The sequence below is a fragment of the Puntigrus tetrazona genome, chromosome 20 (genome assembly GCF_018831695.1).
Source record: "Puntigrus tetrazona isolate hp1 chromosome 20, ASM1883169v1, whole genome shotgun sequence".
NCBI lineage: Eukaryota > Metazoa > Chordata > Actinopteri > Cypriniformes > Cyprinidae > Puntigrus > Puntigrus tetrazona.
The window spans coordinates 5,538,436-5,553,544 of NC_056718.1; the positions used below are offsets into that span (position 1 = coordinate 5,538,436).

Genomic DNA, 15,109 nt, shown 5'->3' on the forward strand with positions numbered 1-15,109 from the left:
AGATCCCACATCTTCATACACCAGAAAAAGAAACATTGACACACACTAATTAATGACACAATCATACAATCTAAACTAGAAACTAGGTCACAGAGCACATGTTAAATGAAAACAAACAAAACAGTCCAGGGAGTATGACACATATTCAGCAATGTTAATATGTTAAACACTATACAACTGAGAACACTAAAACATTCCAACTATGATTATAGTGTTACTAAAATCTATTCTCACAGCTTTGTAGAACTTTCTGCGAAATACATTAGTGCTTCAATATCAGCACGGTTTCTACAATTAGCATTTATAAATAGAAGCACAGTGTGGTGGCCGATATTTCAGCTGAGTTTCCCTGCATTCCATTCAGAAGGGCTTATTCCTATGCCCTAATCAAAAGGTTTACTCTTCAGAGTAAAAGCTTTGAAGGGTGTAGTGGACCAAACAACTGTTTCCTGTAATGGCCATCTGCGTCCTTATCCAGTGCCCATCATCATGAAAAGAATCAGTGCAAAGGATCGTGGGGGCCTGAAATGTACATCAGTTGTACCTGTCGAAATCCTTCATTCCAAAGGGCCCTCTGAAGTAACCAGTTTTGAGCACTTCGGTTTGAAGCGACCCATGATTGTTTTCACTCCCAAGTGCCCTTCGGAGGGTGATGTATACCGTTTTGAACCCACCCACAACCTCTAGTCATAATTAAAGACAACTGAACTAGCTAATTAAGGTCTTTAGAGTCACTGAAAACTAACAGGAAAAGGTATAGGAAGGGAGCATTCAATCTCTGTCCTGGAGGGCCTGTGTCTGGCAGAGTTTAGCTCCAAACTTGCTTCAACATATACCTGCCTGGAAGTTTCTATCATGCCTGGTAAGAGCTTGATTAGTTGCTTCAGGTGTGTTTAATTTGTTTTATTGGGGTAGAGCTAAACTCTACAGGCCCCCGGCCCTCCATGTCCGAGTTTGGACATCCCTGGTCTATAATCTGTGGTCTATAAACTATCTCAGCTCATTTTCAATGAAACTACATGTCATATATGTCATATAAGGTGTATTTTTTTTCTAATGATCCTGAAGACAGTGATTAAGATGCTCAGGTGGGTTTGATTAGGGTTAGAGCTAAACTCTGCAGGAAAGTGAATCTCGAGGTACAGATTTGAGGATCCTTGTTTTAGGGCATTAAAGGAGAGAATGTAAGATACAAAGGTACAAAATGTGGCATTCATGCTTGTGTTCATGTCACTTATCTACTAACACTCATGAAAGGTGACATTTCAGTGCACGTTACTTATAGTCAGCATAATGTCTAATGCTTTTAAGAGACTGTTCGATTTCGATCTTATAAAATCCTTACAAATCACACTGTGTAACATGGATCTAATAAACATTGTTCTACATGTATGCAGACTGTACGATGATGACACCTAGTGGGCTATGGTGCAAGTTACTATTGCAGAATAAAACATCTTTAGACATTACCGCAAAATGAAAATGCCACAATTGTTTTTTGCACAGACGAAAATCATGTCAAAGGTTTAAAAGGACCATCAAAACATATAGCTTTACCTATATTACTAAAACGAGATGCGTGTTTTAATAAATTATAATAAATAAATGTACCTAAATAAAAGCCATTAACCATACAAATCAAACACAAACTGTAAAACAAAAGGAACACTGAAAAGTAGACGCCAAATTGTGCCATAAAATTAAAACATAATTAAGATAATACATTAAAATTACATGACACCAAATTCAATATCAAGCAGCACAACTAACTTTTATTTTTTTATTTTTTATACAGCTAAAAATGGCTGAACACAAAAGAACCCACACCTCCATTTGAGAATGCATCATAGACTGCTTGGCCATTCTGACAATTGTCTCATACCTCATGAAAAATAATTAAAGAAATGTAATTAATCGGCCATTTTGACAAATCTGCGAAAAAAGGAAATTGCATTGTTTTTGCTGTTATAACACGCCTCCCTTTTGAGAGCAAAATGGGTCACAGTGGAATAGCATACTACTACATTTACGTTATCAACATTTGTCAAAAAATGTTTACATTTTCTCTGTTTAAACACCCTCAACACTCAACACAGTTATCAAAGACCCTTTGACAGAAATGTGATTTGAAGCCATACCTCCCTTTTTTTTCCATTTACATTTTTTCTGTCTCAATACTTCTTTCAGTTATCAAACACCCTTTGACAGAAGTGTGATTTGAAGCTATGTCTCCATTTGTAGACCAAAATGGGTCACTGTGCAAAAGCAGAATTATTACATTTATGGTATCACCATTTATTTGATTTTCAGACTTTGTCTTAAGTCAGATTTGAACCCCCGCCTCCATTTGGAGACCAGAAACCTCATCAACTGAGAAGGTGAAAATGCCTTGAGTCTGGTGCCTTAGACCACTCGGCCATTCTGACATGCAATATGTGCTGTATGAACAGTAATTCAACAAATGTAATTTGTAGCAGCAAAATATGTTGACTTGACAATAAGTTGAACCGTTTAAACCACTCGGCCAAAAAAAATGTTTACGTTTTCTGTGTCTCAACACTTCTTTCAGTTATCAAAGCCCCTTTTGACAGAAGTGTGATTTGAAGCCACATCTTCATTTGTAGACCAAAATGGGATACTGTGCAAAAGCAGAAATGCCTACTATTACATTTAAGGCTTCAACATTTATTCGATTTTCAGACTTTGTCTGAACCCAGATTTGAACCCGTGCCACTATGTGGAGAGCAGAAACCTTATCAACTGGCAAGGCTGAAATTGAAATTTTTACTATCTCAACACTTCTTCCAGTTACAAAAGACCCTTTGTCAGAAGTGGGATTTGAACCTACGCCTCCATTTGGAGACCAGAAACCTCATCAACTGAGAAGGTGAAAATGCCTTGAGTCTGGCGCCTTAGACCACTCGGCCATTCTGACATGCAACATGTGCTGTAGGAACAGTAATTCAACAAATGTAATTTGTAGCAGCAGAATATGTTGACTTGGCAATAAGTTGAACCGTTTAAACCACTCGGCCAAAAAAATGTTTACATTTTCTGTGTCTCAACACTTCTTTCAGTTATCAAAGCCCCTTTTGACAGAAGTGTGATTTGAAGCCACATCTTCATTTGTAGACCAAAATGGGATACTGAGCAAAAGCAGAAATGCCTACTATTACAGTTAAGGCATCAGCATTTATTCGATTTTCAGACTTTGTCTGAAGCCAGATTTGAACCCATGCCACTATGTGGAGAGCAGAAACCTTCTCAACTGGCAAGGCTGAAATTGAAATTTTTACTATCTCAACACTTCTTCCAGTTACAAAAGAATCTTTGTCAGAAGTGGGATTTGAACCCACGCCTCCATTTGGAGACCAGAAACCTCATCAACTGAGAAAGTGAAAATATGCCTTGAGTCTAGCGCCTTAGAACACTCGGCCATTCTGACATGCAAATTTTGCTGTATGAACAGTAATTCAACAAATGTAATTTGTAGCAGCAGAATATGTTGACTTGGCAATAAGTTGAACCGTTTAAACCACTCTGCCAAAAAAATGTTTACATTTTCTGTGTCTCAACACTTCTTTCAGTTATAAAAGCCCCTTTTGACAGAAGTGTGATTTGAAGCCACATCTTCATTTGTAGACCAAAATGGGATACTGTGCAAAAGCAGAAATGCCTACTATTACAGTTAAGGCATCAGCATTTATTCGATTTTCAGACTTTGTCTGAAGCCAGATTTGAACCCGTGTCACTATGTGGAGAGCAGAAACCTTATCAACTGGCAAGGCTGAAATTGAAATTTTTACTATCTCAACACTTCTTCCAGTTACAAAAGAACCTTTGTCAGAAGTGGGATTTGAACCCACGCCTCCATTTGGAGACCAGAAACCTCATCAACTGAGAAGGTGAAAATGTCTTGAGTCTGGCGCCTTAGACCACTCGGCCATTCTGACATGCAATATGTGCTGTATGAACAGTAATTCAACAAATGTAATTTGTAGCAGCAAAATATGTTGACTTGGCAATAAGTTGAACCGTTTAAACCACTCGGCCAAAAAATGTTTACATTTTCTGTGTCTCAACACTTCTTTCAGTTATCAAAGACCATTTGACAGAAGTGTGATTTGAAGCCACATCTTCATTTGTAGACCAAAATGGGATACTGTGCAAAAGCAGAAATGCCTACTATTACAGTTAAGGCATCAGCATTTATTCGATTTTCAGACTTTGTCTGAAGCCAGATTTGAACCCATGCCACTATGTGGAGAGCAGAAACCTTATCAACTGGCAAGGCTGAAATTGAAATTTTTACTATCTCAACACTTCTTCCAGTTACAAAAGAACCTTTGTCAGAAGTGGGATTTGAACCCACTCCTCCATTTGGAGACCAGAAACCTCATCAACTGAGAAGGTGAAAATGCCTTGAGTCTGGCGCCTTAGACCACTCGGCCATTCTGACATGCAACATGTGCTGTATGAACAGTAATTCAACAAATGTAATTTGTAGCAGCAAAATATGTTGACTTGGCAATAAGTTGAACCGTTTAAACCACTCGGCCAAAAAAATGTTTACATTTTCTGTGTCTCAACACTTCTTTCAGTTATCAAAGACCATTTGACAGAAGTGTGATTTGAAGCCACATCTTCATTTGTAGACCAAAATGGGATACTGTGCAAAAGCAGAAATGCCTACTATTACAGTTAAGGCATCAGCATTTATTCGATATTCAGACTTTGTCTGAAGCTAGATTTGAACCCGTGCCACTATGTGGAGAGCAGAAACCTTATCAACTGGCAAGGCTGAAATTGAAATTTTTACTATCTCAACACTTCTTCCAGTTACAAAAGACCCTTTGTCAGAAGTGGGATTTGAACCCACGCCTCCATTTGGAGACCAGAAACCTCATCAACTGAGAAGGTGAAAATGTCTTGAGTCTGGCGCCTTAGACCACTCGGCCATTCTGACATGCAAATTTTGCTGTATGAACAGTAATTCAACAAATGTAATTTGTAGCAGCAGAATATGTTGACTTGGCAATAAGTTGAACCGTTTAAACCACTCTGCCAAAAAAATGTTTACATTTTCTGTGTCTCAACACTTCTTTCAGTTATCAAAGCCAATTTTGACAGAAGTGTGATTTGAAGCCACATCTTCATTTGTAGACCAAAATGGGATACTGTGCAAAAGCAGAAATGCCTACTATTACAGTTAAGGCATCAGCATTTATTCGATTTTCAGACTTTGTCTGAAGCCAGATTTGAACCCATACCACTATGTGGAGAGCAGAAACCTTCTCAACTGGCAAGGCTGAAATTGAAATTTTTACTATCTCAACACTTCTTCCAGTTACAAAAGAACCTTTGTCAGAAGTGGGATTTGAACCCACACCTCCATTTGGAGACCAGAAACCTCATCAACTGAGAAGGTGAAAATGCCTTGAGTTTGGCGCCTTAGACCACTCTGCCATTCTGACATGCAACACGTGCTGTATGAACAGTAATTCAACAAATGTAATTTGTAGCAGCAGAATATGTTGACTTGGCAATAAGTTGAACCGTTTAAACCACTCTGCCAAAAAAATGTTTACATTTTCTGTGTCTCAACACTTCTTTCAGTTATCAAAGCCCCTTTTGACAGAAGTGTGATTTGAAGCCACATCTTCATTTGTAGACCAAAATGGGATACTGTGCAAAAGCAGAAATGCCTACTATTACAGTTAAGGCATCAGCATTTATTCGATTTTCAGACTTTGTCTGAAGCCAGATTTGAACCCGTGCCACTATGTGGAGAGCAGAAACCTTATCAACTGGCAAGGCTGAAATTGAAATTTTTACTATCTCAACACTTCTTCCAGTTACAAAAGACCCTTTGTCAGAAGTGGGATTTGAACCCACGCCTCCATTTGGAGACCAGAAACCTCATCAACTGAGAAGGTGAAAATGTCTTGAGTCTGGCGCCTTAGACCACTCGGCCATTCTGACATGCAAATTTTGCTGTATGAACAGTAATTCAACAAATGTAATTTGTAGCAGCAGAATATGTTGACTTGGCAATAAGTTGAACCGTTTAAACCACTCTGCCAAAAAAATGTTTACATTTTCTGTGTCTCAACACTTCTTTCAGTTATCAAAGCCAATTTTGACAGAAGTGTGATTTGCAGCCACATCTTCATTTGTAGACCAAAATGGGATACTGTGCAAAAGCAGAAATGCCTACTATTACAGTTAAGGCATCAGCATTTATTCGATTTTCAGACTTTGTCTGAAGCCAGATTTGAACCCATACCACTATGTGGAGAGCAGAAACCTTCTCAACTGGCAAGGCTGAAATTGAAATTTTTACTATCTCAACACTTCTTCCAGTTACAAAAGAACCTTTGTCAGAAGTGGGATTTGAACCCACGCCTCCATTTGGAGACCAGAAACCTCATCAACTGAGAAGGTGAAAATGCCTTGAGTCTGGCGCCTTAGACCACTCTGCCATTCTGACATGCAACACGTGCTGTATGAACAGTAATTCAACAAATGTAATTTGTAGCAGCAGAATATGTTGACTTGGCAATAAGTTGAACCGTTTAAACCACTCTGCCAAAAAAATGTTTACATTTTCTGTGTCTCAACACTTCTTTCAGTTATAAAAGCCCCTTTTGACAGAAGTGTGATTTGAAGCCACATCTTCATTTGTAGACCAAAATGGGATACTGTGCAAAAGCAGAAATGCCTACTATTACAGTTAAGGCATCAGCATTTATTCGATTTTCAGACTTTGTCTGAAGCCAGATTTGAACCCGTGTCACTATGTGGAGAGCAGAAACCTTATCAACTGGCAAGGCTGAAATTGAAATTTTTACTATCTCAACACTTCTTCCAGTTACAAAAGACCCTTTGTCAGAAGTGGGATTTGAACCCACGCCTCCATTTGGAGACCAGAAACCTCATCAACTGAGAAGGTGAAAATGTCTTGAGTCTGGCGCCTTAGACCACTCGGCCATTCTGACATGCAATATGTGCTGTATGAACAGTAATTCAACAAATGTAATTTGTAGCAGCAAAATATGTTGACTTGGCAATAAGTTGAACCGTTTAAACCACTCGGCCAAAAAAATGTTTACATTTTCTGTGTCTCAACACTTCTTTCAGTTATCAAAGACCATTTGACAGAAGTGTGATTTGAAGCCACATCTTCATTTGTAGACCAAAATGGGATACTGTGCAAAAGCAGAAATGCCTACTATTACAGTTAAGGCATCAGCATTTATTCGATTTTCAGACTTTGTCTGAAGCCAGATTTGAACCCATGCCACTATGTGGAGAGCAGAAACCTTATCAACTGGCAAGGCTGAAATTGAAATTTTTACTATCTCAACACTTCTTCCAGTTACAAAAGAACCTTTGTCAGAAGTGGGATTTGAACCCACTCCTCCATTTGGAGACCAGAAACCTCATCAACTGAGAAGGTGAAAATGCCTTGAGTCTGGCGCCTTAGACCACTCGGCCATTCTGACATGCAACATGTGCTGTATGAACAGTAATTCAACAAATGTAATTTGTAGCAGCAAAATATGTTGACTTGGCAATAAGTTGAACCGTTTAAACCACTCGGCCAAAAAAATGTTTACATTTTCTGTGTCTCAACACTTCTTTCAGTTATCAAAGACCATTTGACAGAAGTGTGATTTGAAGCCACATCTTCATTTGTAGACCAAAATGGGATACTGTGCAAAAGCAGAAATGCCTACTATTACAGTTAAGGCATCAGCATTTATTCGATTTTCAGACTTTGTCTGAAGCCAGATTTGAACCCGTGCCACTATGTGGAGAGCAGAAACCTTATCAACTGGCAAGGCTGAAATTGAAATTTTTACTATCTCAACACTTCTTCCAGTTACAAAAGAACCTTTGTCAGAAGTGGGATTTGAACCCAAGCCTCCATTTGGAGACCAGAAACCTCATCAACTGAGAAGGTGAAAAAGCCTTGAGTCTGGCGCCTTAGACCACTCGGCCATTCTGACATGCAATATGTGCTGTATGAACAGTAATTCAACAAATGTAATTTGTAGCAGCAAAATATGTTGACTTGGCAATAAGTTGAACCGTTTAAACCACTCGGCCAAAAAATGTTTACATTTTCTGTGTCTCAACACTTCTTTCAGTTATCAAAGACCATTTGACAGAAGTGTGATTTGAAGCCACATCTTCATTTGTAGACCAAAATGGGATACTGTGCAAAAGCAGAAATGCCTACTATTACAGTTAAGGCATCAGCATTTATTCGATTTTCAGACTTTGTCTGAAGCCAGATTTGAACCCATACCACTATGTGGAGAGAAGAAACCTTCTCAACTGGCAAGGCTGAAATTGAAATTTTTACTATCTCAACACTTCTTCCAGTTACAAAATAACCTTTGTCAGAAGTGGGATTTGAACACACACCTCCATTTGGAGACCAGAAACCTCATCAACTGAGAAGGTGAAAATGCCTTGAGTCTGGCGCCTTAGACCACTCGGCCATTCTGACATGCAACATGTGCTGTATGAACAGTAATTCAACAAATGTAATTTGTAGCAGCAAAATATGTTGACTTGGCAATAAGTTGAACCGTTTAAACCACTCGGCCAAAAAAATGTTTACATTTTCTGTGTCTCAACACTTCTTTCAGTTATCAAAGACCATTTGACAGAAGTGTGATTTGAAGCCACATCTTCATTTGTAGACCAAAATGGGATACTGTGCAAAAGCAGAAATGCCTACTATTACAGTTAAGGCATCAGCATTTATTCGATTTTCAGACTTTGTCTGAAGCCAGATTTGAACCCATACCACTATGTGGAGAGCAGAAACCTTCTCAACTGGCAAGGCTGAAATTGAAATTTTTACTATCTCAACACTTCTTCCAGTTACAAAAGAACCTTTGTCAGAAGTGGGATTTGAACCCACGCCTCCATTTGGAGACCAGAAACCTCATCAACTGAGAAGGTGAAAATGCCTTGAGTCTGGCGCCTTAGACCACTCGGCCATTCTGACATGCAAGTTTTGCTGTATGAACAGTAATTCAACAAATGTAATTTGTAGCAGCAAAATATGTTGACTTGGCAATAAGTTGAACCGTTTAAACCACTCGGCCAAAAAAATGTTTACATTTTCTGTGTCTCAACACTTCTTTCAGTTATCAAAGACCATTTGACAGAAGTGTGATTTGAAGCCACATCTTCATTTGTAGACCAAAATGGGATACTGTGCAAAAGCAGAAATGCCTACTATTACAGTTAAGGCATCAGCATTTATTCGATTTTCAGACTTTGTCTGAAGCCAGATTTGAACCCGTGCCACTATGTGGAGAGCAGAAACCTTATCAACTGGCAAGGCTGAAATTGAAATTTTTACTATCTCAACACTTCTTCCAGTTACAAAAGAACCTTTGTCAGAAGTGGGATTTGAACCCAAGCCTCCATTTGGAGACCAGAAACCTCATCAACTGAGAAGGTGAAAAAAGCCTTGAGTCTGGCGCCTTAGACCACTCGGCCATTCTGACATGCAATATGTGCTGTATGAACAGTAATTCAACAAATGTAATTTGTAGCAGCAAAATATGTTGACTTGGCAATAAGTTGAACCGTTTAAACCACTCGGCCAAAAAAATGTTTACATTTTCTGTGTCTCAACACTTCTTTCAGTTATCAAAGACCATTTGACAGAAGTGTGATTTGAAGCCACATCTTCATTTGTAGACCAAAATGGGATACTGTGCAAAAGCAGAAATGCCTACTATTACAGTTAAGGCATCAGCATTTATTCGATTTTCAGACTTTGTCTGAAGCCAGATTTGAACCCATACCACTATGTGGAGAGAAGAAACCTTCTCAACTGGCAAGGCTGAAATTGAAATTTTTACTATCTCAACACTTCTTCCAGTTACAAAATAACCTTTGTCAGAAGTGGGATTTGAACACACACCTCCATTTGGAGACCAGAAACCTCATCAACTGAGAAGGTGAAAATGCCTTGAGTCTGGCGCCTTAGACCACTCGGCCATTCTGACATGCAACATGTGCTGTATGAACAGTAATTCAACAAATGTAATTTGTAGCAGCAAAATATGTTGACTTGGCAATAAGTTGAACCGTTTAAACCACTCGGCCAAAAAAATGTTTACATTTTCTGTGTCTCAACACTTCTTTCAGTTATCAAAGACCATTTGACAGAAGTGTGATTTGAAGCCACATCTTCATTTGTAGACCAAAATGGGATACTGTGCAAAAGCAGAAATGCCTACTATTACAGTTAAGGCATCAGCATTTATTCGATTTTCAGACTTTGTCTGAAGCCAGATTTGAACCCATACCACTATGTGGAGAGCAGAAACCTTCTCAACTGGCAAGGCTGAAATTGAAATTTTTACTATCTCAACACTTCTTCCAGTTACAAAAGAACCTTTGTCAGAAGTGGGATTTGAACCCACGCCTCCAGTTGGAGACCAGAAACCTCATCAACTGAGAAGGTGAAAATGCCTTGAGTCTGGCGCCTTAGACCACTCGGCCATTCTGACATGCAAGTTTTGCTGCATGAACAGTAATTCTACAAATGTAATTTGTAGCAGCAAAATATGTTGACTTGGCAATAAGTTGAACCGTTTAAACCACTCGCCAAAAAAATGTTTACATTTTCTGTGTCTCAACACTTCTTTCAGTTATCAAAGCCCCTTTTGACAGAAGTGTGATTTGAAGCCACATCTTCATTTGTAGACCAAAATGGGATACTGTGCAAAAGCAGAAATGCCTACTATTACAGTTAAGGCATCAGCGTTTATTCGATTTTCAGACTTTGTCTGAAGCCAGATTTGAACCCATGCCACTATGTGGAGAGCAGAAACCTTATCAACTGGCAAGGCTGAAATTGAAATTTTTACTATCTCAAAACTTCTTCCAGTTACAAAAGAACCTTTGTCAGAAGTGGGATTTCAACCCACACCTCCATTTGGAGACCAGAAACCTCATCAACTGAGAAGGTGAAAACGCCTTGAGTCTGGCGCCTTAGACCACTCGGCCATTCTGACATGCAATATGTGCTGTATGAACAGTAATTCAACAAATGTAATTTGTAGCAGCAAAATATGTTGACTTGGCAATAAGTTGAACCGTTTAAACCACTCGGCCAAAAAATGTTTACAATTTCTGTGTCTCAACACTTCTTTCAGTTATCAAAGACCATTTGACAGAAGTGTGATTTGAAGCCACATCTTCATTTGTAGACCAAAATGGGATACTGTGCAAAAGCAGAAATGCCTACTATTACAGTTGAGGCATCAGCATTTATTCGATTTTCAGACTTTGTCTGAAGCCAGATTTGAACCCGTGCCACTATGTGGAGAGCAGAAACCTTATCAACTGGCAAGGCTGAAATTGAAATTTTTACTATCTCAACACTTCTTCCAGTTACAAAAGACCCTTTGTCAGAAGTGGGATTTGAACCCACGCCTCCATTTGGAGATCAGAAACCTCATCAACTGAGAAGGTGAAAATGCCTTGAGTCCGGCGCCTTAGACCACTCGGCCATTCTGACATGCAATATGTGCTGTATGAACAGTAATTCAACAAATGTAATTTGTAGCAGCAAAATATGTTGACTTGGCAATAAGTTGATCTGTTTAAACCACTCGGCCAAAAAAATCAAAGCCCCTTTTGACAGAAGTGTGATTTGAAGCCACATCTTCATTTGTAGACCAAAATGGGATACTGTGCAAAAGCAGAAATGCCTACTATTACAGTTAAGGCATCAGCATTTATTCAATTTTCAGACATGGTCTGAAGCCAGATTTGAACCCATACCACTATGTGGAGAGAAGAAACCTTCTCAACTGGCAAGGCTGAAATTGAAATTTTTACTATCTCAACACTTCTTCCAGTTACAAAAGAACCTTTGTCAGAAGTGGGATTTGAACCCACGCCTCCATTTGGAGACCAGAAACCTCATCAACTGAGAAGGTGAAAATGCCTTGAGTCTGGCGCCTTAGACCACTCGGCCATTCTGACATGCAAATTTTGCTGTATGAACAGTAATTCCACAAATGTAATTTGTAGCAGCAAAATATGTTGATTGGCAATAAGTTGAACCGTTTAAACCACTCGGCCAAAAAAATGTTTACATTTTCTGTGTCTCAACACTTCTTTCAGTTATCAAAGCCCCTTTTGACAGAAGTGTGATTTGAAGCCACATCTTCATTTGTAGACCAAAATGGGATACTGTGCAAAAGCAGAAATGCCTACTATTACAGTTAAGGCATCAACAGTTATTCGATTTTCAGACTTTGTCTGAAGCCAGATTTGAACCCATGCCACTATGTGGAGCAGAAACCTTATCAACTGGCAAGGCTGAAATTGAAATTTTTACTATCTCAACACTTCTTCCAATTACAAAAGAACCTTTGTCAGAAGTGGGATTTGAACCCACGCCTCCATTTGGAGACCAGAAATCTCATCAACTGAGAAGGTGAAAATGCCTTGAGTCTGGCGCCTTAGACCACTCGGCCATTCTGACATGCAAGTTTTGCTGTATGAACAGTAATTCAACAAATGTAATTTGTAGCAGCAAAATATGTTGACTTGGCAATAAGTTGAACCGTTTAAACCACTCGGCCAAAAAATGTTTACATTTTCTGTGTCTCAACACTTCTTTCAGTTATCAAAGCCCCTTTTTGACAGAAGTGTGATTTGAAGCCACATCTTCATTTGTAGACCAAAATGGGATACTGTGCAAAAGCAGAAATGCCTACTATTACAGTTAAGGCGTCAGCGTCTATTCGATTTTCAGACTTTGTCTGAAGCCAGATTTGAACCCATGCCACTATGTGGAGAGCAGAAACCTTATCAACTGGCAAGGCTGAAATTGAAATTTTTACTATCTCAACGCTTCTTCCAGTTACAAAAGAACCTTTGTCAGAAGTGGGATTTGAACCCACGCTCCATTTGGAGACCAGAAACCTCATCAACTGAGAAGGTGAAAATGCCTTGAGTCTGGCGCCTTAGACCACTCGGCCATTCTGACATGCAATGTGTGTTGTATGAACAGTAATTCAACAAATGTAATTTGTAGCAGCAGAATATGTTGACTTGGCAATAAGTTGAACCGTTTAAACCACTCGGCCAAAAAAATCAAAGCCCCTTTTGACAGAAGTGTGATTTGAAGCCACATCTTCATTTGTAGACCAAAATGGGATACTGTGCAAAAGCAGAAATGCCTACTATTACAGTTAAGGCATCAGCATTTATTCGATTTTCAGACTTTGTCTGAAGCCAGATTTGAACCCGTGCCACTATGTGGAGAGCAGAAACCTTATCAACTGGCAAGGCTGAAATTGAAATTTTTACTATCTCAACACTTCTTCCAGTTACAAAAGACCCTTTGTCAGAAGTGGGATTTGAACCCACGCCTCCATTTGGAGACCAGAAACCTCATCAACTGAGAAGGTGAAAATGCCTTGAGTCTGGCGCCTTAGACCACTCGGCCATTCTGACATGCAAATTTTGCTGTATGAACAGTAATTCAACAAATGTAATTTGTAGCAGCAGAATATGTTGACTTGGCAATAAGTTGAACCGTTTAAACCACTCGGCCAAAAAAATGTAAGGCATCAGCATTTATTCGATTTTCAGACTTTGTCTGAAGCCAGATTTGAACCTGTGCCACTATGTGGAGAGCAGAAACCTTATCAACTGGCAAGGCTGAAATTGAAATTTTTACTATCTCAACACTTCTTCCAGTTACAAAAGACCCTTTGTCAGAAGTGGGATTTGAACCCACGCCTCCATTTGGAGACCAGAAACCTCATCAACTGAGAAGGTGAAAATGCCTTGAGTCTGGCGCCTTAGACCACTCGGCCATTCTGACATGCAAGTTTTGCTGTATGAACAGTAATTCAACAAATGTAATTTGTAGCAGCAAAATATGTTGACTTGGCAATAAGTTGAACCGTTTAAACCACTCGGCCAAAAAAATGTAAGGCATCAGCATTTATTCAATTTTCAGACTTTGTCTGAAGCCAGATTTGAACCCGTGCCACTATGTGGAGAGCAGAAACCTTATCAACTGGCAAGGCTGAAATTGAAATTTTTACTATCTCAACACTTCTTCCAGTTACAAAAGACCCTTTGTCAGAAGTGGGATTTGAACCCACGCCTCCATTTGGAGACCAGAAACCTCATCAACTGAGAAGGTGAAAATGCCTTGAGTCTGGCGCCTTAGACCACTCGGCCATTCTGACATGCAAATTTTGCTGTATGAACAGTAATTCAACAAATGTAATTTGTAGCAGCAGAATATGTTGACTTGGCAATAAGTTGAACCGTTTAAACCACTCGGCCAAAAAAATGTTTACATTTTCTGTGTCTCAACACTTCTTTCAGTTATCAAAGCCCCTTTGACAGAAGTGTGATTTGAAGCCACATCTTCATTTGTAGACCAAAATGGGATACTGTGCAAAAGCAGAAATGCCTACTATTACAGTTAAGGCATCAGCATTTATTCGATTTTCAGACTTTGTCTGAAGCCAGATTTGAACCCGTGCCACTATGTGGAGAGCAGAAACCTTATCAACTGGCAAGGCTGAAATTGAAATTTTTACTATCTCAACCTTTCTTCCAGTTACAAAAGACCCTTTGTCAGAAGTGGGATTTGAACCCACGCCTCCATTTGGAGACCAGAAACCTCATCAACTGAGAAGGTGAAAAAGCCTTGAGTCTGGCGCCTTAGACCACTCGGCCATTCTGACATGCTATATGTGCTGTATGAACAGTAATTCCACAAATGTAATTTGTAGCAGCAAAATATGTTGATTGGCAATAAGTTGAACCGTTTAAACCACTCGGCCAAAAAAATGTTTACATTTTCTGTGTCTCAACACTTCTTCCAGTTACAAAAGAACCTTTGTCAGAAGTGGGATTTGAACCCACGCCTCCATTTGGAGACCAGAAACCTCATCAACTGAGAAGGTGAAAATGCCTTGAGTCTGGCGCCTTAGACCACTCGGCCATTCTGACATGCAATATGTGTTGTATGAACAGTAATTCAACAAATGTAATTTGTAGCAGCAGAATATGTTGACTTGGCAATAAG

General features: G+C 39.3%; 12 non-coding genes across 12 annotated transcripts; all 12 read right to left on the minus strand.

Annotated features, from left to right (window-relative positions):
• Positions 1-3,841: 3,841 nt before the first annotated feature.
• trnal-caa lies at positions 3,842-3,953 on the minus strand. The gene is made up of 2 exons: positions 3,916-3,953; positions 3,842-3,887 (listed from the first exon to the last, which is right to left on the minus strand). It is a non-coding gene; the product is annotated as a tRNA-Leu (tRNA).
• Positions 3,954-4,854: 901 nt separating this feature from the next.
• trnal-caa lies at positions 4,855-4,966 on the minus strand. Its single transcript has 2 exons — positions 4,929-4,966; positions 4,855-4,900 (listed from the first exon to the last, which is right to left on the minus strand). It is a non-coding gene; the product is annotated as a tRNA-Leu (tRNA).
• A 904-nt stretch (positions 4,967-5,870) lies between these two features.
• Positions 5,871-5,982, minus strand: trnal-caa. Its single transcript has 2 exons — positions 5,945-5,982; positions 5,871-5,916 (listed from the first exon to the last, which is right to left on the minus strand). It is a non-coding gene; the product is annotated as a tRNA-Leu (tRNA).
• A 904-nt stretch (positions 5,983-6,886) lies between these two features.
• trnal-caa lies at positions 6,887-6,998 on the minus strand. The gene is made up of 2 exons: positions 6,961-6,998; positions 6,887-6,932 (listed from the first exon to the last, which is right to left on the minus strand). It is a non-coding gene; the product is annotated as a tRNA-Leu (tRNA).
• A 1,915-nt stretch (positions 6,999-8,913) lies between these two features.
• On the minus strand, positions 8,914-9,025 carry trnal-caa. Its single transcript has 2 exons — positions 8,988-9,025; positions 8,914-8,959 (listed from the first exon to the last, which is right to left on the minus strand). It is a non-coding gene; the product is annotated as a tRNA-Leu (tRNA).
• Positions 9,026-11,918: 2,893 nt separating this feature from the next.
• On the minus strand, positions 11,919-12,030 carry trnal-caa. The gene is made up of 2 exons: positions 11,993-12,030; positions 11,919-11,964 (listed from the first exon to the last, which is right to left on the minus strand). It is a non-coding gene; the product is annotated as a tRNA-Leu (tRNA).
• Positions 12,031-12,423: 393 nt separating this feature from the next.
• On the minus strand, positions 12,424-12,535 carry trnal-caa. Its single transcript has 2 exons — positions 12,498-12,535; positions 12,424-12,469 (listed from the first exon to the last, which is right to left on the minus strand). It is a non-coding gene; the product is annotated as a tRNA-Leu (tRNA).
• Positions 12,536-13,400: 865 nt separating this feature from the next.
• trnal-caa lies at positions 13,401-13,512 on the minus strand. Its single transcript has 2 exons — positions 13,475-13,512; positions 13,401-13,446 (listed from the first exon to the last, which is right to left on the minus strand). It is a non-coding gene; the product is annotated as a tRNA-Leu (tRNA).
• Positions 13,513-13,773: 261 nt separating this feature from the next.
• Positions 13,774-13,885, minus strand: trnal-caa. The gene is made up of 2 exons: positions 13,848-13,885; positions 13,774-13,819 (listed from the first exon to the last, which is right to left on the minus strand). It is a non-coding gene; the product is annotated as a tRNA-Leu (tRNA).
• Positions 13,886-14,146: 261 nt separating this feature from the next.
• trnal-caa lies at positions 14,147-14,258 on the minus strand. Its single transcript has 2 exons — positions 14,221-14,258; positions 14,147-14,192 (listed from the first exon to the last, which is right to left on the minus strand). It is a non-coding gene; the product is annotated as a tRNA-Leu (tRNA).
• A 395-nt stretch (positions 14,259-14,653) lies between these two features.
• Positions 14,654-14,765, minus strand: trnal-caa. The gene is made up of 2 exons: positions 14,728-14,765; positions 14,654-14,699 (listed from the first exon to the last, which is right to left on the minus strand). It is a non-coding gene; the product is annotated as a tRNA-Leu (tRNA).
• Positions 14,766-14,921: 156 nt separating this feature from the next.
• On the minus strand, positions 14,922-15,033 carry trnal-caa. The gene is made up of 2 exons: positions 14,996-15,033; positions 14,922-14,967 (listed from the first exon to the last, which is right to left on the minus strand). It is a non-coding gene; the product is annotated as a tRNA-Leu (tRNA).
• Positions 15,034-15,109: the final 76 nt, after the last annotated feature.